Genomic DNA, 22,236 nt, shown 5'->3' on the forward strand with positions numbered 1-22,236 from the left:
GTGACCAGCTTGTTCTTCGTGATGATTGCCAAACACTGGTCATTTCTGCCTGTGTGCTCTCTTCATAGAGGAATTTCTCCCTCTCCATACAGTCCTGCTAGCTCTGCACATCCAGCTGATACTTGAAGGCACAGATCAAAGCTAATCTTCTAATGATGTCTTTCTAACACATTGTGCCAGAAAATTCAGTTTTTAATTACATATTACTTTATTTATTTATTTATTTTTTTAGAGGCATGTTTTATTTATTTATTTATTTGTTTGTTTGCTTGTTCGTTTATACATGCACTGGGTACAGTCAGAAGCGCGGGAGGGTGAGAGAATTCACCAGAGCCAGAGCAGGGAGCAGAGCAGGCAGAAGGACCGAAGTACACTGCTGAGGGGAGCAGCGGGCGGCAGGAGAGGTCTGCGCGCCATGTGGGACCCTCCTCTGGTGGCCGGGGAGCAGCCGGGGATCGAACTGGCGCCGCAGAGGCCGCGAGCAGCTTTGCAACCCAGCGCTCAACCGCTGCGCCACCGGGGAGGCCCCTACTTTATTTATTTTAAAGTGCTTTTTTTTTTCTCTCCCAACTTCACTGAGTTAAGGTCCATGTCCTCTTTATCTTGTAGTGGCTACAGCCCTGGCATTCTAGCCCTCGTGGATCTCTTCAGTAATCTAGATGTTGCACATTGCTGTACCTTTGGGGTAGGACTCGGAATGCATTTGTTTAAAAATAATCACAAGAATATGTGATGTGCTCTTCTGGTTAGGAGTCACTGCTCCAACCAATATTGGGTACAGCACATACCGATTAACTGATGACGTGCCCCATGTGGCCCTAAGCAAGTTAAATCTCCTCCTTGTGCCTCTGTTGACACATTTATTATGTGAACATGGAATATTTATATGAAAGATGCTAACATTTGTGCAGCGGTCTAGCTAATTGCTTTTTTCCCCTTAAATTTTTGGATAAAATTGATCACAGATGACTTTAAAATTGTATTATGAGAGAAATATTACAAAGAAGTTTACTATTTTTTCACACAAAGTAACTTTCACAAAATATTATGCAATTAAAGAATGCAATAAAATAAATAGCTAGCTAGGAAATAGGTATCTTGGTTATAAAAATGTCTATTAAATAAAAAACATCAATATAGTGCATGGAAAGCATGAGATGGAGAAGAGTTATTTCGTAATGTTGTCAGACTTCTTAGCAGAATATGTAGTCTTATTCTGATAAATTGTGGTTAGACTAATTTGTTCTGCTTTGCAAAGTGGAGTTGCAGGCATCTGAAGTTATGACTAAGTGGCCAAATAAGCAATCCAGTCATATCACCCATTAAGAAGGTATATGAATGGGTGTGGCTGTGGGAAGGCAATTTTAATGATACCACTCTAGAAGATCATAATGGGAGAAGATCAGGAGAGCTTATATGAAGCCATAAGACCTAAACAAAAAGAGGATCCAGGATCTTGCTGGTATTAAACAGTGAACAATTGATAACCTGCAAGGTGTGTGTGAGTTATGACTTTCCATGTCTTTGAGACAGAGGCGAGAATATGTAGCTGTGGCTGTCCTTTCCCCTGCACTGCTTAAGGGCAAAGGGCGTTATGTGGACAAAGAGGAAACCAAAATCCTTTCAGTTATGCCACATTAGCTTTCTGCATAGCAAACTTCCAGAAAAATATTTATGGAATTTGAGCAACATTTAAAAAGCAGTATCTGTTTGAAGCCATCAGTAGGCAGAAATAAAGAGATAATGATCTTAGAGAGACAATATCTTAATGGAGGTTATCCTCATGATTTTAGATAAAATACAAATAACAGCAAATTTAACTGTACCCGATACCACTTCCCCACCTTCCCAACAACATATGCACAAAACTAAAGAAAGCTGTCTAGGCAAAAACATTTTTTTTTTCAATTTAGAAGCATAGAGTTTTGTAAAGGAATGTACACAAGAGGTATGGAATGAAATAATGTGATCAAATCTGAATTGTGGATATGTAATAAATAATGTTGTCCTATGGAGGAAAAAACATGAGTTAAAATAAAAACTGTGTCCTTATAGCTCTAAAAGTAGTTGGATTTCTAAATAAGTACCTTCTTCCAAGAAAAGTTATAGACTTTGTTTAGTTCAATAGTGAATTCTGCAAATCACTTAGAAGCAACATAATCATGTAGTGACTATTCCAGAGAAAAGTAGAGGCAGCAATTCCAGTTTGTTTTACAAGGCATTTTGCAAAAATGAGAACAGCTATACCAGTCTTTAAAGTCTTTAAAAATAAGGCAAACCGTATCCAGTCATCTATAGAAAAAAGTACACCCTTACCAAGTTGGCACTGTGTCCCCTGCAGGTTCAGATGTTTGAATCCCTAACTCAGTGATGGTATTTGGAGGTAGGAGTCTTGGGGGTGCTTAGGTTAGATGAAGGCATGATGGCAGGACTCTTGATGAGATTGGTGCTGTTTAAGGAGGACACAGAAGCCTGCTCTTGCTCAGCTCAAGCTCGGGAAGGAAAGCAAGAGGACTGTGAGTAAGAGAGGCTTCTCAACAGGAATACACTTGGCCCACACCTTGAGCTGGTACTTCCCAGCCCCTTGAACTTCAGAAATTTCTAACTATAGTATTTTGTTGGGGCTATCTGAGCCCAGGAACTGCGGGCAGGTAAATACTACCTTCTTAAAATCTTGTATCTCAACTTGTGCATGTCTGAAAACAGGTTTGAATGAGATATTTAAATGCTTACTTCCTCTCAACATGCCCTTTCAGTTAAAGTACAAATTTCACATTCCTTCTTAAGTTTCTTAGAAAAATGAAACATCTCTTTATTATATATGTATTTATTTATATTCTATAAATAAGAACACAGAATATGCTTTACCAACTACCCCCTCTCCCCCTTCCCTGCAGTGCATCCTCTTCTGTTGCTCCACCCTCCTCTCTTTTGGATGCTTATGTCAGTGATTTCAGTCCTTCACAGAATGATGCACTTTGCCTTCCATATCAGAAGGTAGATCTATTGAGATTTAAATTATAATGAGAAGTCATGTGTGTTCCTAGGGTTGAATAACCCACAATCTTCTGTGGACCAGAAGAGATTATCTGGGATCCATTATGCAATGCAGGTGGTATGCAAAGATATTAGTGTGTATGATCATGGGTTATTGACATTTTCAGTTCTACTTTGAAGCATTCTGTAATCTATAATCATCTCTATGTTTTGGGTTTTAACTTAATGGTGGTAATGAAATTTTACAAATCTTTCTAATATACATCTTTTATTCCCAGACTTTTTCTTTTTTTTTAGGTTTTCACACCCTTCTAAACCTTTCTTGATTACTTGTTTTTTTAAGCCGTTTTTGATCTATACTGCTCAAAAAAGTGTATTCAGATGTAAACTATATATATATGTTTTAATTCTTTCCAGTGTGACTCCCCCACTCCCTAAAAGGTGGGGGGGGGGGAGGAAACTACTCAAAGCAAGGCATCTGTTCTATATGTATGAACTTGAATTTTGAAGTATTAGAACCTCAAAGTGTAATAATACAGTGCTTTGCATGATTATAGCACTTTGCTTTCTAAAAGCCGCACATACTTTATTCATTGCATCTGCATGTATATTTTATTAGTATATTTTCTGATGCATCATACAAAAGCATAAAATCCTTCTATTCTTGAGAATATGTGTGCTTCCTCCCATTTTTACATTATCAGTCTTAACACATCTGTATCGGTCATTTATCTGCTATTGGTCCTTTCAGCCATTACATTTCATAGCCACAGTGTTAAGAAGCAGTTATAAACACAGCATGCACCTCTCCTGGGTTGTGTCATATTTAATTGTATTTTGACTGCATATTTTGTTCTTTTTGGCATTTTCTTCATAACAGTGTTAATCTTGTTTTTAAAGTAATCACAGTGTATCTATTCCAAGGAGCCTTGATTGATTACTACCTTATTGACCACAGTTAAGGCTTTATGCTCTGTGGCTAACTAGTTTAAAATCCTTTCCTTATATTTCACAATCTCAAATTATAAATTTCCATTATCTCTTATTCCTTGTTCTTCCAAACCTTTTACCCACAAGCAGCTATCTCATATGAGGTGATTTTGCATCTCTCCCTTTTTTGCTCCTCACATTTTGACCTTTGGCATGATTTTACCCTGAAACGTCGTATCTCCTTTGAGCAGCATTGACAATCCCTGCTACAAGATTGAATCTCCTCCACAAGGATTTCAGTTGCTGCCTTTCAATTGTTTGGGCTTACTGTTCCATAAAGCAGTAAAAGAAGTCTCCACAAAGATACCCGGCATTCAGTCTCTAGTAGGCAAACATAATTAATGCATAAAAGACAAAGGATTAAAGTTGCTTTATAGCACTCTATGTTTCTATGAAATTTCCTAAGATTTGCTTTCCTAAACCATCGGTATACACATTCCGAGCATCCTAACAAGGGTGTTGATTCATAAGCACATTATGTTCCCTCTTTAAAAGTTCAGTGTAGGGATTATTCCTAAAATAATTGTGTAAGGGAAAATAGCTGAATTTTCATTCTCATTGTATTTTCATTTCTTAGTCACTCATTTCATTTCTTAGTCACTTTCATTTCTTACTTATTTTTATTGATTGTGGATATTGACTTTTCACATTTATTTTGTTCCTTGGAAGTCTTCTCTTTTGACATCATCGCTGTGATTCTGTTCTTAAGAGATGTGAATAGTAGATTTGGCATCAATACTTGCAGATCTTTAGTTCATTATTTACTGTTCTGGTGTTGCTTCCTATTAGGAAATCTATTGTTTTTTTTTTTTTGTTTCTGTTTTTTTTTTTTTTTTTTTAATTACTTATTTATGCAAGCACTGGGTACAGTCAGAAGCACAGAAGGGTGAGAGAAATCACCAGAGTCAGAGCGGAGAGCAGAGCAGGCAGACTGACGAAGCACACTGCTGAGGGGAGCAGCGGGCGGCAGGAGAGGTCTGCATGCTATGTGGGATGCTCGCCCGGCGGCTGGGGATCGAACCGGTGCTGCAGAGGCTGCGGGCAGCTTCTCAGTGTGGTGCTCAACCACTACGCCACCGGGGAGGCCCAGGAAATCTATTGTTAATACACACAGCGGAGAGCTTCATAGGCTTTCTTAAAACTGTTTTACACATCAGTTCTTGAAATTTTAAAAAATTTATTAGTTTCTATTGAGGCAATGTTGGTTTTCAACAGTGCATATGATTTAGTGGTAGAGGTTCACACCTCTTCAGATGTGCGTGATCACACCACACCCACCACCAAAACCCCAGAAGTCCTCGACCTTGTCCATTGGGCTTCCCTCACCTTAGCTTCCTCCCCGAACCTCCCCCACGTTGCCTTGATGATTGAAGAAGAGAGTGTAAGTAAAAGCACTGGGCATGGGCATCAGCAAACATGCATTCAATTTCCTTCCTACATAGCAAAGTGGCAAAGTGGCAAAATACCATGATCTGTGCTTTTCCACACATGGTACCTGAACTTCTGTATGTGGAATCAGATGAAGATAGGTCTTAGCTGAATGCAGATTCTGGTAACTGATAGGTCACTGACTCCTGATGTATCTATTGTTATGACTTTTTTTTTTTTTTTGCTTTTCCTTTTTGTTATATATTTTTTTTATATCATTGTTCATTTTTTTTAAAAAAATTCATTTTTTTGTTTCACGTCACTTGCAATCAGGGAAATGCAAATCAAAACTACAGTGAGATACTATCTCACACCAGTGAGAATGGCATATATTAAAAAAAACTAGCAACAACAAATGTTGGCGAGGATGTGGAGAAAAAGGAACTCTCCTGCACTGTTGGTGGGAGTGCAAACTGGTCCAGTCACTATGAAAGCTGTGTGGAGATTCCTCGACCTACTAAAGATAGAGCTTCCATAGGATCCAGCAATTCCACTCCCAGGTATTTACCCAAAGGACACAGAAACATCAATTCCAAAGAGCACCTGCACCCCTGTGTTTATAGCAGCACTGTTTACAATAGCTAAGCTTTGGAAACAGCCCAAATGCCCCCAAACAGATGAATGGATCAAGAAGATGTGGTGCATATACACCATGGAATATTACTCAGAATTCAAAAAGATAAACACATGCAATTTGCAGCAACATGGATGGAGCTGGAAGGGATCATGCTCAGCAAAATAAGCCAGAAAGAAAAAGAAAAATACCGGATGGTCTCACTCATAGCAGGAATCTAGAAAACCTAAATAAGGGACCAGGAAAAAGAATAACTATAAGAAAGAAAAAAATCAAAATCAACAAACAACTATGAATCAGAGACACACTTTGGGGGTGGGGATGCGGAAAGGAGGGATTGGGGTCAAAATCAGGGGTTGCAATTGTATGGGGAATATAAAAATTTAAAAAAGTTTGATTTCAAAAAAAATTTAAAAATAAGATAAAATTTTTTTTCCATTTTTTAAAAATTCTATATATTTTTTGCATCATTTTTCATTTAAACAATATTTGCTTTCCCCCACCCCCTCAGGTGTAGTCCCCATAGAGTTTCCTTCACCCATGCACCCGTGCACCATCACCTCAGTCCCCTGTGCTCTTCCCTCCCCTGCAGTGTGTCTCTGATTTATAATTGTCCGTTTTTGCTTTGTTGTGTTTTGTACTGTTATTTTTTTTTAAAGATTTATTTATTTATTTATTTATTTATTTATTTATTTATTTATTTATTATTTATACAAGCACTGGGTACAGTCAGAAGTGCGGGAGGGTGAGAGAATTCACCAGAGTCAGAGCTGGGAGCAGAGCAGGCAGAAGGACCAAAGTACACTGCTGAGGGGAGCAATGGGCGGCAGGAGAGGTCTGCGTGCCATATGGGACCCTCCTCCGGTGGCCGGTGCAGCCGGGGATCGAGCAGGCGCTGCAGAGGCTGCGGGCAGCTTCGCAACCCAGCGCTCAACCTCTGCGCCACCGGGGAGGCCCTGTACTGTTATTATTTTTTTACACTTATGTCTTATTGGGTTCCCCTATATGCCTGCTATAAGTGAAACCATCCAATATTTTTCTTTTTCCTTCTGACTTATTTCACTGAGCATAATTCTTTCTAGTTCCATCCACATTGCTGCAAATAGCATGAGTTTATCTTTTTGATTGCTGAATAATATTCCATTGTGTATATATGCCACATCTTCTTGATCCAGTCATTTATTTTTGGGTATTTGGGATGTTTCCAGGTTTTACCTATTGTAAATAGTGCTGCAATAAACATAGGAGTACAGGCATTTTTTTGAATCAATGTTTTTTGTCCTTTGGGTAGATCCCTAGGAGTGGAATTGCCAGGTCATATGGTAGCTCCATTTTTAGTAGACTGAGGAACCTTCAGACAGCTTTCCACAGTGGTTGGACCAGTTTGCACTCCCACCAGCAATGTAGGAGGGTTCCTTTTTCACCACATCCTCATCAACATTTGTTGTTGCTTCTTTTTTTGATATGTGCCATTCTTACGGTGTAAGGTGGTATCTCAACGTGGTTTTAATTTGCATTTCCCTGATTATAAGGGATGTTGAACATTTTTTCATATGCCTGTTCACCATTTGCATTTTCTCTTTGGAGAAATGTCTTTTAATGTTCTTCTGCCTATTTCTTGACTGGATTGTTTATTTTGTTTTTGTTGAGTCATGTGAGTTCTTTGTATATCTTTGTGATCAGTCCCTTATCAGTTCACTCGAGTGCAAAGATTTTTTCCCAAGCAGTGGGGTGTCTCTCTGTTTTGGTTAATGACTCTTGTGCTGTGCAGAAGATTTTCAGTTTGATGTAATCCCAAGTGTTTATCTTTTCCTTGACTTTCTTTGCTTTGGGTGATGAGTCTTTAAAGATGTTTCTGAGATGTATGTCTTATAGTGTTTTACCTTTATTTTCTTCTATATATTTTATGGTTTCAGGTTTTAGGTCCAGTTCTTTTATCCATTTTGAGTTGATTTTTGTGCATGGTGATTGGTAGTGATCTAGTTTCATTTTTTTGCATGTGGTGGTCCAGTTTTCCCAGCACCATTTATTGAACAAACTGTCCGTGTTCCATTGCATATTCTTTGCTCCTTTGTCAAAGATCAGCTGTCCATATAAGTGTGGTTTTATTTCTGGGCTCTCTGTGCGGTTCCATTGGTCTGTGTGTCTGTTTTTGTTCCAGTAGCAAACTGTTTTAATTATTATGGCTTTGTAGTATAGCTTGAAGTTTGGGAGTGTGGTACCTCTTTTTTCCTTTGTTTTCTTCAGTAGGGCTTTGGCTGTTTGTGGTTTTTTGTAGTTCCATACGAACTTCATTAGTATTTGTTCTATTTCATTGAAGAATGTCATTGAGATTTTTTTTTTTTTTTGGAATAGCGTTGAATCTTTATATTGCTTTTGGTAGGATGGACATTTTAATAATGTTAATTTAAATCCATGAGCAGGGGATGTCTTTCCATTTCTTTGTGTCTTCTTCTATTTCTTTTAACAGTGTTTTATAATTTTCTTTGTATAGGTCTTTCACCTCTTTTGTTAGGTTTATTCCCAAGTATTTGATTTTTTTTGTTTCATTTATAAAAGGGATGGTTTTCTTGATTTCTTCTTCTTTAGTTCGATTGTTTGTGTATAGGAAGACTACTGATTTTCGTGTGTTGATTTTGTATCCTGCTACTTTACTGAAGTAGTTGATTATTTTGAGTAGTTTTCCTGTGGAGTTTTTAGGGTTCTCTATGTATATTATCATATCGTCTGCAAATAGTGATGATTTTACTTCTTCTTTCCTGGATTCCTTGTATGTCTTTCTCTTGTCGTATTGCCCTGGATAGGATCTCCAGTATTATATTGAAGAGCAGTGGTGAAAGAGGACATCCTTGTCTTGTTCTTGATCTTAAAGGAAAGACCTTCAGCTTTTTGCCATTGAGAATAACATTGATGGTGGGTTTGTCACATATGGCTTTTATCATGCTAAGGTATGTTCCTTCTATCCCAAGAATTTCAAGGGCATTCATCATAAATGGATGTTGGACCTTGTCGAATACTTTCTCAGCATCTATTGATATGATCATATGGTTTTTATTTTTCTTCTTGTTGATGTGTTGGATTATACTTACCGATTTTCATATGTTGAAACATCCTTGTGCCCCTGGGATGAATCCCACTTGATCGTGGTGTATTATTCCTTTGATGCATTGTTGGATTCCGTTGGCAAGGATTTTGTTGAGGAGTTTTGCATCAGTGTTCATTAGGGAGATTGGCCTGTAATTTTCTTTTTTCTGTGCTGGTTTTGTTTGGTATTAGTGTAATGTTGGCTTCGTAGAACATATTTGGTAGTATTCCTTCTTTTTAAATTTTTTGAAAGAGTTTGTGTAGGATAGGCACTAATTCACTGCTGAACATTTAGTAGAATTCATTTGTGAAGCCATCTGGACCTGGGCTTTTGTTTTTGGGGAGTGCTTTGGTTACTGCCTCAGTTTTGCTCCTTGTAATTGGTCTGTTTAGGTGTTCTATTTCTTCTTTGTCCAATTTTGGATTATTATATCATTCTAGGAATTTGTCCATCTCTTCTAGGTTGTTGAATTTGTTTGCATATAAGTCTTCATAGTAATCTCTGATTATTCTTTTGATTGCTACTGAGTCTGTTTTGAATTCTCCTCTTTCATTTATGATTCTATCTATATGTGTTTTCTCCTGTTTTTTTCTTTGTGAGCCTGGCTAGAGGTTTGCCTATTTTACTTATTTTTTCAAAGAACCAACATTTGGTTTCATTGATCTTTTGGACTGTTTTTTAATTTCTATTTTGTTTATTTCTGCTTTGATTTTTATTATTTCCTTTCTTCTACTGGCTTTAGGGTTTTTTTGTTGTTCTTTTTGTAGCTCTTTGAGATGTGAGATTAGTTTGTTTCTTTGAGTTCTTTCTTGTTTCTTGATGTGAGCCTGTATTGCTATATATTTTCCTCTTATTACTGCTTTTGCTGCATCCCATTCATTCTGGAAAGTGGTGTCCTCCTTGTCATTCAACTCAAAGTATTTTTTAATTTCTTTTTTGATGTCATCATTAGTCCAGTGGTCTTCCAGTAGTGTGGATTTCAGTCTCCATGAAGTGGGGGGATTCCTTGTTTTCTTTTCATGATTTATTTCTAGTTTGATGCCTTTATGATCAGAGAAGATAGTTGAAATGATTTTAATCTTCATGTATCTGTTGATGTTTGTCTTGTGGCCCAGTATGTGATCAATTCTGGAAGAGTAAGCATTCAGAAACTTTGATCACAATTTGACTTTGCTGTGGTGTTCCAGAATATGCTACTTTTCTAGAAATTTCATTTTCATTTTATTTTACAAATGCATTGTCTTTGTATCAACTTAGGGGAGAAAACTACTGCTTTGGTATCAGAGGCCTGAGGAAAACTGTTCTGGGGAGAGTTCTATGCAATGCTGGAGGTCGCCCTCAGCTCTGGAGGGGGTAAGTTACCTCCTGAAGTTGGGTGTCTGGTAGTGAACATCAGTGAAAACTTAAGTAGGAATGCATGAATGAGTTTGCCCCCAAACCTCTGTGTGCTGAGCAGGGGGTTTGGTGACTTTCTATGTGCAAACATGAGTGAAATTCCTGTCTGTATTCACTACACATATATTAATGGCCACTAGACTTCCAGAAAGAACTGGAAGAAATTTTGACCTGGGAATTGAAGTGTCCTGCATCAGAAAGTTGAGGGCAGTTCATCAATAAAATTTGGGTTCTTTCTGTCACTGTTGGATCATTTCTTCCTGCTTAGGAAATTTGGGGTTAATATCACCGTATGGTCTATGTATGCTATGTATAGGAAAGTAATATAAGTAAAGTTAAAATGATTGTTACAGAGAAATGAAAAATAAAACAAGGTCACCGCTGGACCATCCAGATAAATAGTAGAGTGAAAAGTAGTGTAAGCCCCTCAGCAGATCCAAAGGAGAGTCTGAATAGGAGACACTGAGGGCAGAGGAGAAAGGACATCAGGAAAAGCTGTGGTTCTATTTTTCCATGATGCAAACCAAATCTGAGAAAAGAAAACAGAGACCAGAAATATTGTGTAGCTACTTTGTCAATTACTTTTGTCAAGCACACAGGGAAGTAGATGCAGCTAGAGGAATGTTCAGGCTTTCATAGACTAGAGAAAGAAATTCTGGTGAGATGTAGGCAGAGCTCAGGAACTTAACTAGATCGTAGTCTCCAAAATATACAAGTCTTAACAAATCAAGATTAATTCCCTTTTCATGTGAGATGGCAGTTTCGTGGGAGTATCAGGTGCTTTCCATTCACAGAGAAGCAGTGAATTCTGACTTGGTGCAATGCAAGAGTCTCATGGATGCAAAATGACATGAGCCTTGAAGGATCTCAGTAAATACTTCTTCAGTAGACTGAGTTGAGTTAGTGAGGAGAGAGTAGTGCATGTTCCACTTGTAACTCCAAGTGAGTCACTCACCTCTCTGCACCACTTTCCCTATCTCTTGGAGATGGCTAACAGGAGTGTGACTTCAGAGGTGTGGGTGTGCGGAATGGGTCACCAAGTGAGAAAGGGAACTGCTCATCACAGGCTCCCAATAGAACCTCAGTGATATTTGCACTGAGATAAAATAAAGTCAAGAGAAAAACAGGACATTCACAAAGCCATACTCCCCTGGGCAGTAACTAACTTCTCTCCTCCTTGTCTCTCGCTACACCAGTATCTTTCCAGCTCTGCTCTCTCTCTCCCTCCTGAAGATATCCAATTGCTAGACTGGACCTCAGAATTCTAACCCTCCCCAAGCATCAATCAGCACAAACATATCCCTCTAAAAACACCTCTTTGTTCTCCCTGAGAGGCACCGAGGCATCGGTGGGGTGCAGGATTGCTTTGCTGCAGTATGGTGAATAGGCCAGTATTTTTTCCTGACTTCTGGCATATGCTAGGTGGCCTCCAGTGGCATAGCAGCACTATTTACAATAGCTAAACTTTGGAAACAGCCCAGATGCCCAAAAATAGATGACTGGATCAAGAAGATGTGGTCCATATATACCATGGAATATTACTCAGCATTCAAAAAAGATAAACACATGCAATTTGCAGCAACATGGATGGCGCTGGAAGGGATGGATCATGCTCAGCGAAATAAGCCAGAAAGAAAAAGAAAAATACCGGATGGTCTCACTCATAGCAGGAATCTAGAAAACTTAAATAAGGGACCAGGAAAATGAATAACTGTAAGAAAGTGAAAATCAAAATCAACAAAAAACTATGAACCAGAGACACTTTTTGGAGGGTGGGGGGCAGGAGGGGAGGGACTGCGGTCAGAATGGGGGGGTTGAAATTGTATGGGGAATATAAAAATAAAATTTATTATTAATAAAAAAAGAAAGAAACATATATATGTATATATATTTAAAAAGCAGTGTTACCCCAATAAAAATTTTAAAAATAAAAAAAAAAAAGGAAAAAGAAATAGTTCATGAAAGAGAATGTGGTGAATGGAAGTTGTGCACACTGTTGTCATAAGGCCATGTATTTCTCACACTTTACCAGTGAGAAAACTAAGGTCCCACTAGTAAATTCACTCTTCTCTAGGGCACTGGTTGCTGCAGTGAGTGGGAAACCTCAAGATCCACCAAATACATTATGGTAAAAGAATGTTTGTCATGAAACTCACTTTGAGTAGGACAATGGGAGAGACGATACAAGGCCAGAGTAGATGGCAACGAATCCTGAACATTGCAAAACATAAGCAAACGCAGGATGACCAGCCATGTTGTTGGTCTAAGTCTTGTTACTATGCCGACCTTTGCCCAGCGTGCATCCAAATTGTCCTAACTCCCCAGAGCTATGAATGAGTTCACTTCCTGAAGTCACTCCTCTGAAACATCTTCCAGCAACAGAACTGGTTCATCTAGTGCTTTGCCCGCCTTTTCTAAATTCATAAGCACAGGAAGACGTCTCCTTAGGGGGAGGCCCACTGTCCAGGCCTCCTCATACCTCTTTCATGATACCCAGTCTTTCAGTTACTTTCTGTGCTGTAGGGTTCGCAATGTTGTCTTCACTCACAACCCGAGTTCTGACTCCGGACAGTGAGAGTAAGCACTTCTGCCAAAGGTCGATCAAAACAGGCAGTAGTTGATAAAATCCCATGGGTAGACTTTGTGTCTCAAGATTTTAGCTTTTTGAATTGCTTTGTCATTTAGCTTTAAGCTCTTCCTTTTAAAAATTCTATGACTCCTTTTGTTTTTTTTTTTTTAATTTTATTTTTTAAATTTTAACATTTATCATTTTTTTACATTTTTTTAGACAATATTTGCTTCCCCCCACCCCCTCAGATTGAGTCCCCATAGAATTTCCTTCCCCAAGGCAACCATCCTTTTGTTTTAAGGAGGATGTCACTCTTCTCACAGCTGTTCACTTTTTTTTATTTTAATAGTGAATGAAAGGAATTTATTTTATTTTTTTTATCAAGGAAAATAATTTATTTTTCACTTGATTTATTTATTAGCTTATTAAGTCACTTTCACTTCCACTTAAAATACTTTAGGACAATCTAAGAATGATTTATTTTGACTCTTGTTCTCCTTAACTAACATTGACTTTCCTAAGCTCATTTCTTTCATTAATTCCTTGACCTTTACTATTATTCTGTGGCCCCTTACAATTCATCTGTGACTGCTTCCACTTGCCAATTCTCTAGTTATAGGTGTGTGTAAACTGTAGATGCTTCTCACCCTCTTTAGTAATCCTTGTAATGAGATGTAGTGATCTGCTAAACAAGACAGGACGTCGCCTTGATTTTATGTGTTTGGTATTGATTTTGACTCTCACAGTGATAAATAAAATCTACTGAAACCAACTATTTTCCTCCCAAATACCCTTTCCTAATTTAATCACAACATTAACTTTTTGATATTTACCCTACATTGTTTTGTTGCAAAGCAGAGATGGCAAATACTTGGCAGTCAGGGCTCCCTTCTCCTTTCTGTAACAGTAGTTTTCTAAGGCTCTTAAAATCCAGCAACTTGCCCACCTCACAGCAAACCCACTTCCTACTGCTCAGAGGTCACACAGCAGGCTTTTTCATGTGGTTCTTCTAACATTTATCTCCATGTTCGTTTTTTTTAAAGATTCATCCATTTATTTAGACAAGAATCGGTGCACAGGTCAGATTCGCAGGAGGGTGAGAGGATTCACCAGAGACAGAGTGGGGAGCAGAACAGGCAGACTGATGAAATACACTGCTGAGGAGAGCAGCGGGCAGGACAGGAGAGGTCTGTCGCGCCATGTGGGACCCTCGCCAGCCGGCTGGGATCAAACCAGCGCTGCAGAGGCTGCAGACAGCTTCACAGTGCGGTGCTCAACCACCTGTACCACCAAGTACTGCTCTTACCTCCATGTTTATAAATATGTTCACCGATTCTATTTTCACTTGTGCTGACCTAGCTCCCATGCCCAACTGTGCATGCACATGGTCCTCGCCCATCCACCACACTGGTTATAACGTGGGTGCACCAGTGCTCAGCTCTCAGGTTTCCTGGGCATGTACTTATAATCCATAGCAAAACCATGTATTTTGTTACAAATACACGTTTTTTTTTTTTTGTTTTTTTTTTTGTACAACTGTTATTTTGTTAAATTAATATTGCTCTTTATGTTTACTTAGTTTTTCATGAACATGTATTCCCAAACTCTGCTCATGGGGAAAAATCTCTTATCAACTAATTTAAATACCTCACTAAATGTTTCCCTTTATGTGCTCATTCAGAGATGTTCTTCCTCTTGCCCACTGGCTTCCATGTCTACAGTTGTTCTGTACGTATGAAAAAGGTCTTGAGACCCCTACCCTGTACGTCCAGCTTCTTGTCAGTTTACTCCTCCTGACACTCCAGTTTCTCTTTCCTTGTGAGATGTTCATATCCCCGGACACTCTTTCACTAGTGTCTTGAGAAGTAGCTCAGGAATGGTGAGTTTGGGTTCCTGCATACCTGAAGACTTCTTCAAGCTACTACTTTCAAACTCATTGATTGATAGCGGCTGGAGCCAGGAAGTCACATTCCCTTTGAAATGTAGAGGGATTACATGCCAAAAACATGCACTTTTTGTATGGTGGTTTCCTCTAGGCCTTCTTTGTGACTCAGAGGGAAGCCATGCCTTGGATTCAGTGATGGTATATACTTTGCAACCCTGGCCCGTGCACCCACCTCCTGAGGGTTTATACTCCCTCTTTGCTAGGGTTGTAGCTAATGCGGGGGGTCCAGTGGAGAACTCTGAGCATCCAGATGACAGCAGAGCTTCTACACGAGTGGGCCCGGGCCCCTCATCACAGGGGCCATGTCATAAGAGAACATCAGTGTTCTTTTTCTTGAGACACTGACAGTTAAGAGTTGGTCACAGAAACTGGCCTGTCTTAACTAGTATCCAGATCTCACCGTCTTCCAGCTCCAGGGTTTGCTGGAGGGAGGCCTCACGCCGTCCTGTGCCTCATCTTTTTTTTTTTTTTTTTTTTTTTTTAAAGATTCATTTATTTATACAAGCACTGGGTACAGTCAGAAGCGCGGGAGGGTGAGACAATTCACCAGAGCCAGAGCAGGGAGCAGAGCAGGCAGAAGGACCGAAGTACACTGCTGAGGGGAGCAGCAGGCGGCAGGAGAGGTCTGCGCGCCATATGGGACCCTCCTTTGGTGGCCGGGGAGCAGCTGGGGATCGAACCGGTGCCTCAGAGGCCGCGGGCAGCTTCGCAACCCAGCGCTCAACCACTGTACCACCAGGGAGCCTGTGCCTCATCTTTTGGAAGTGACCTACCAGCCTTCTCTACACCTGTGGGCAGCATTTTGTCCCTTCCTCTGGACAGTGTGTGAGCCCTTTCAACCTGAAGACTCATGTCCTTCAGTTCTTGTGCTTTCTCTTTGTATTTTCTCACATACATCTTTCTGGATGTTCTGTTACTTAAATGTTAGACTTCTAGAATGACTTTTTGTTTATCATCCCTTTCCAATATTATAGCTCTTTTTTTGTTCTGCATCTTGGAAGATGTTACAACTCTGTCTTCCACACTTTGAACTGTATTTATAATTTCAGTTAAAGTTTTAATTTTCTATAATTTCCCCCTCAGCTTTACTTTAAAAATCATCTCCTGTTCTTTTATGGATTCAATTTCTTCTCTTTGTTCCCAGGGTTTTCCCCCACCAAAACATTGTTTCACTTAGAATGAACCAAATTGCTTGCATTTTTCTGAGATCCCTAGAAAACCTCACTTCTCTGAGCTCCTTTTGCTCTCTGACCTCACTTCCCTCTGCTCACTGTACTGCATCTCTAGGCTCCCTCACTACTCCTCAAACCCTCAGGCATCCTCTCAGCACAGTTTCTTGCACTTGACATTTCCCCTCACCCTAGGATCCACATGGCTGGCTCCCTCATCTTCATTAGGCCTGTATTCAAATATCACTTTCTCAGAATGGTTTTTCAAATGGACCTGTTTGAAATCATATCTCCTTCACCTTTTCAGTTTCATTTTTGGCTTTATTTTCTCCCACAGCACTTGTTACTTTTCACTTACTATTATTTTTTGTCTTTTTTATTTCTAGTTACAGACAAGCTCTAATAAGGTACTATTTTTTTTAACTGATCTTCAGTTCATAGAACTTTCTTAGAAAATATTTGTGCTTTTTAATATTTTGAAATGGATCTTGAAATCACACCTGTATCCAGATGAAAGCTAGACCTTAAAATATAAAAAGATGTTTGCTGAAAAACACGCAAACCTTGGGAAGAACAACCAGTCTTTCTTTAAAACTTCCTCAGTAGTTACAATGTGAATTCTGTCCTTGATCACACTTTCTGGTGCCAAAGTTTGTTTATTTTTACCCTTACTTTCTACCTTCTAAAGCCAACTTTTGCTGTTACCAGCAACACTATGTTCTCTCCCCCAGCATAGCATTCAGACCCTCTTTGTTGTGTAGATGGCCTATGATGAGATTAGTCAAATAGTGCTCTCTTTATCCTTTATTTTGCTGTCCTTTCTGTCCCTTTAATCAGTTAACTTTTCCTTTCTGCTTGACAGTTCTTTCTTAATCTCCATTTACAAGTGTTCAGCATTTAGCAAATACTGAGTTAGAAACTGTGGGAGGGAGGAGAAGAGATGCAGAGACAAAAATAAAATGTTATTTCCTATATTCCTTTACTTAACGAGGTTCTTAGAAAAAAACTAGCCTGACTTCTCTGTAAGTCTCAAGTATTTTAGTTACACCGATGCTTTGTATATTTGAGTTCATCTACCTGTATTACTATAACTTTAGACAGTTGAATTAAATACTTCCCTTTACATGTGTGTTACAAAATATACTATTCTTTATCATATAATATTAATCTTTCATTCATTTATTTCCTTCTTTATAGGAGGATAAAACTGCACATGTGCGTAGATCACATGGTGCAGGGCAAGGGCATGTTTCCAGAAGTTAGAGAAGACGCTTCTAATGTAAACTTTGGTATACAGCCCGCCTTCCCTTTAAGGGAGACTCTGTCAAGTTTCTGGAAGTGTGGTAGCTGCTTTAGGTATTGCTCAGCTGTGGGCACCAACTTGACCAGGGCCAGATCCATCCTTGGACAGTGTGCATCCGGTGACAGATGAGCAATTAAAGGTCTGTCCATTTTGGCTCAAGACCATTCTGAAGGGCTGTGGAGTAGCAAAAGCTAGCACTGAACACACATTTCTTGGCTGCTCTTGCCCCTGCCCCACCTCCTTCCCATTTCTTCCACAGTGTTGTTATGAGCAGCAGGCGAGTCAGGAGAGGTCTGCTGCGCCATGTGTGTAGCTCCTTGGCCAGGGATCAAACTCATGCTGCAGAGGCTGTGGATTGCTTCATAGGTTGCATCTTAACCCCTTGCACCACCAGGGAGGCCCACCACTGAAGCTTTTTATAGGTGTCTATTTACTCAATAAATAAATGATAACACATTAAAAAAAAATGCACGGAAAGCTTCAGATAAGAGATACAGCAAACTGAGTTGGAGGTATGTTAGGGTAAGTTTCCATGATGAAGAACACTTGATTTAAATTTTTTTAAAAAAAATAGTTATTTGTTTGTTTGTTTATTTATTTATACAAGCACTTAGTATAGTCAGAAGCGTGGGAGGATGAGAGAACTCACCAGAGCCAGAGCAGGGAGCAGAGCAGGCAGAAGGACCGAAGCACACTGCTGAGGGGAGCAGCGGGCGGCAGGAGAGGTCTGTCGCGCCATGTGGGACCCTCGCTGGTGGCCGGGGATCGAACTGGCGCTGCAGAGGCTGCGGGCAGCTTCGCAGCCCAGTGTTCAACCGCTGCGCCACCAGGGGAGACCCTTGATTTAAATATTTAAGCTGAAAACGTTAGCAGGTTTCATTAGTCAGCATAGGTTAGGGTGTGTTACAAATAAGTGGACTCGGGATCAATAAAGTTGTGTTTATTTCTTATGTTACATTGTGACATTGGTGACATTTCCCCTCAAGACTCTTGTCCTTGATGATGTGGCCTCACTTAGAATCCTTCCTGTCCAGCTGTGTGGGTGGGGGCGAGCGAGTGGGAAAGATGAGGTGCTGCATTTTTACCTAGAATCAAAACATTGCGCACATCACCTTGACCAAAGTACTTTGTCCTAAACTGATCACACGTGAAAGAGGAGTTGAGAAATATTTAGAAGGAAGAGGAAATGGAATTGCGGAGTGACTATCCAGTCTCTCCAACACTAGTGTAAAAGTGGGAAATATTTCTGATGGAAGGAAAAGCATGTGCTAACATACAAAGTTAAGAGATAGTATTGCACATATAGCATAAGATGCGGTGAGATGGGGCGGGGAGCTCATAAAGGAGATGTGTCGCATAAAGGGGTTGACGTTGTGCTTGATGAAAGATTTGCCATTAGTGTATTCTAAGAGAGTGGTGTGAACAGATTTTTTTGCTGGTAATATTGCTCTGTTCTTGGCCTAGGACATAAGTAAAGAATGTGGGACAGAGCATAGAGCTGGGGTGGGGGTGGGTGCAGTTTAACAACAGTATATAATATGCTTTTTGTCATATACTTTGTTTCCTGATACTAAAAATTCAACTGATAATTATTTGTTTTCCTAACAGACACATTAAGTGGTCCTATGATTTATATTCTACACAAAATATGTAGAACTTCCTTATCCTGTCAATTCATGATTTCTCCCATTGGGATAATTGGTTTCATACCCAGCTATCCGTTGGGTTTAAGTTTAGCTTTTTAAAACAGAATCTTAGATAACATGGTTTACCTAACATAGATGTACATTTCTCCCTCATGTAAGATAATTCTGTAGGTTATTCTAGCACTGGTGGGATGATTCTATGATGAGACTGCTGGGATTTTTTCTAACTCAGTGCTCTGCCATCTTGGCGGAAGATGATCTTAAAGCTTCAGCTACCACATTTGTGTGTTAAGCAGTGGGAAATGAATCCAAGGTTTGAAAGCTATGTGCTTTTCCATGCGTCCCATATCCCAGTCCACCTGTACATCACTGAACAGGCATACACCCGGGATCAAACCTAGTTGACACGGAAGTGGGTCCTTCGCATGTGCAGTATTGTACTGTGCGTAAATCAAAGTTTTTAATTGTCAGAGAAATCATTTTGTTTTTATTTGCCAGAGAGTTGGAAGAAGAATATTTGACAGGTTTTCAGACATCTTTGTCACTGCCTTTTCAAAATGCAGCCCTTACCCTTTCAGTTTGCCTCACTACCCACTATTACAATGTCCCTTTATGAAGATTCAAATTACATTTATTGTTTTTCCAGGAAATACTAATTTTAGCAAAGAAACAATTTCCCTTGCCTCATGTTTCCATATGGCGCTCCCTCTTCTCACAACGTTGCCAGTCTTTGGAGAAGGAATGAAATGGTTGGCAAAAGTCTGACATTCATTGTCCAAGTTGTTTTTTTAGGATAGAGCCAATCTAAAAAGAAGATGGAAACCCTGGAGATTAGCATTCTTTTCTCCTTTTTCTGCCTGAGGCCACCATGAGGCCAGCACCATGCGATATGTGTCAGCCCATGAGACCTGTGAGTGTGCCCGAGTGGCCTGTGCTCTAGGGGTTGGTGGTGGGGGTGCGCTTGGCGGCCTGTTTTGCAGGAGCACACAATTAGAGCCACCTTTTTATCACTTGTTATCAAAACTAAAGCTGCTATTTGATCTTCTGCTTCTGAGTTCTTTCTCTTCCTCAGTGGGTTATGAGTTCAGGAGGGGAATTATCTCACAGTCTTAGCTCTTTAATTCCTCACCATCGTGGAGATTCTCTATAGAGATTCGCATAACCATGGCTGTAGTAGTCAGGTGGAGAGCACAGTGATCGAAACTACTTCATGAACAAAGACTAACTGGAATTTACTTGTGTAAAGAGGGAAGTAGGTCTTCAGCAATATTAATGATTGTTGGGTAAGAATTCTGACTTTGAGTTGTAAGATTTCTCAGCTTAGGGGAAGAAACGAGAAAAGTAGATTTTCATATAATATATTTTTAAATATTGGCTAAATTTAACAAAGAAGTACTGTGTGAACCAAACACAGCCTGTCTTCAGATCCCTGAGCTGCCAGTTTATTCTAAAACCCTATCATTATCTCAAAATCCCAGGGTATTCATTCTATCAGGGCAGGTTGTTATTCTCCTGGGTTAAAAGGGTTCGTGTAATTGTGACTGGGCACCCTAGTTTAGAATAAAACATGACTTCAGGGAGAAAGGCCCCGAGCAAAATGAAAATATCCATGGGAGAAAGCATGGCTACTCAGTGCTGCCCAGGTCTAACAACACACAGTAGCTGGAAAAAGTTTGAAGATTTTCGCTTGTTTGGAAGTAGTGACTGAATTTCATAAAAATTAAAACTGAGAAGCTAATTGTTACAAACCCAGTCACAAGCTTACTTACCATGGTGATTCAGGAATAGAGAAGAGATAATAAGAATATTCTCACAGCCTGACTTGTTTCAGAGGCATAGTAGGACTTTAAAAATAGAAATTAGCTAAGGTATTGTCACAGGAAACACTGCAAGCCTCGCTCTGTACTGACAATGCAGAGGAGCAAGAACAGGGTATTCTGGCTTTCTCATTTCTTCTCTTTAACAGAGAGAGATATTTCCCAAGAGTCATTATATATTTTTTAAATTTCACCACACATTCATGCATCATTGTCTTTTTTTTCCCCTTCAACTTCAGGACACAGAGCTAAGTTTATTTTTTCAAATAATGGAGGTCAGGGGTAAGCTATGGAGGCTGAGCCTGCTCAGGGGGCAGCACTCACACTTTATTACCAGGTGGCTTCAGGTAACAGGCTTCAATAAACCTGAGATTTATATAAAATCTAGAATATGAATTGCACTCTGTTTCTCTCTTTTTATCTTTTAGACTTTATAATATATGCACAAGCCTGAAATGTAGACATTTAAAAATATATACAAGAATGAAACTATGGAGTATATAATTTGATAGATCTCTAATCATTTTAGTTTGAGTTATATTGAAATCTAATGTTATTCTAGAACCAAACATGTTATTATTTAAGAAATAATAAGTTTGTGTATCCCTGCTGGTGATACACAATGATACACATTAAAAAAAACACAAAAACTTCTGCTGATACAGTATAACCTAATGGTGAAAATACTGTCAACAAATAGGTAATACTTCCCATTGTTCTCTTTCACGAATGAGCACTTGCAGTTATTCTTATTTCTAAAGCTTATATAAAGCATAGGAGCAATTAACTCTCCTATTATCTTTACAATCATTTTGCTGTTTTTTCCTGTGTGACACCTGAACAACGAAAGAACAGTCAGATACTCAATAATTGCAAAGCTTGTTCATATTGGGTAAAAAGTAAAAAACTCTATTCTTTTCTCAGGCAGGGCATATGCGGCCACACCCTCCAGAGGTGTGACATGTGAGGGACCTCAGGCCCCTGACCCAGTTCCAGCCAGTAAGGCCAGTTTCACTGTAAGGTGCAACCTCTCAGGAGTGCCTCTGGGGTTTGTGGGATATTTCTGGGATGGGAAGTCGGTCATTCATCCCCACACCTGGTAAGTCCTACTCCCAGCAGACAGGACTCCCACATCGCTCACAGCTTCTCCTCCAGCCTGGAAGGCCATCTTCAGCAGTGCTACGTTTCCACCTTCTTACTCTGTCGCCCTCTTCCCGCACTTTACTGAACTGATTGATGAGTTGAATTAGTTTTTCTGTGGAGTTTTTGGGGTTCTCTATGTATATTATCATATCATCTGCAAAGAGTGATAGTTTGA

This window comes from Talpa occidentalis, unplaced genomic scaffold, assembly GCF_014898055.3.
Source record: "Talpa occidentalis isolate TD23 unplaced genomic scaffold, MPIMG_talOcc4v2.1 talOcc4.13, whole genome shotgun sequence".
NCBI lineage: Eukaryota > Metazoa > Chordata > Mammalia > Eulipotyphla > Talpidae > Talpa > Talpa occidentalis.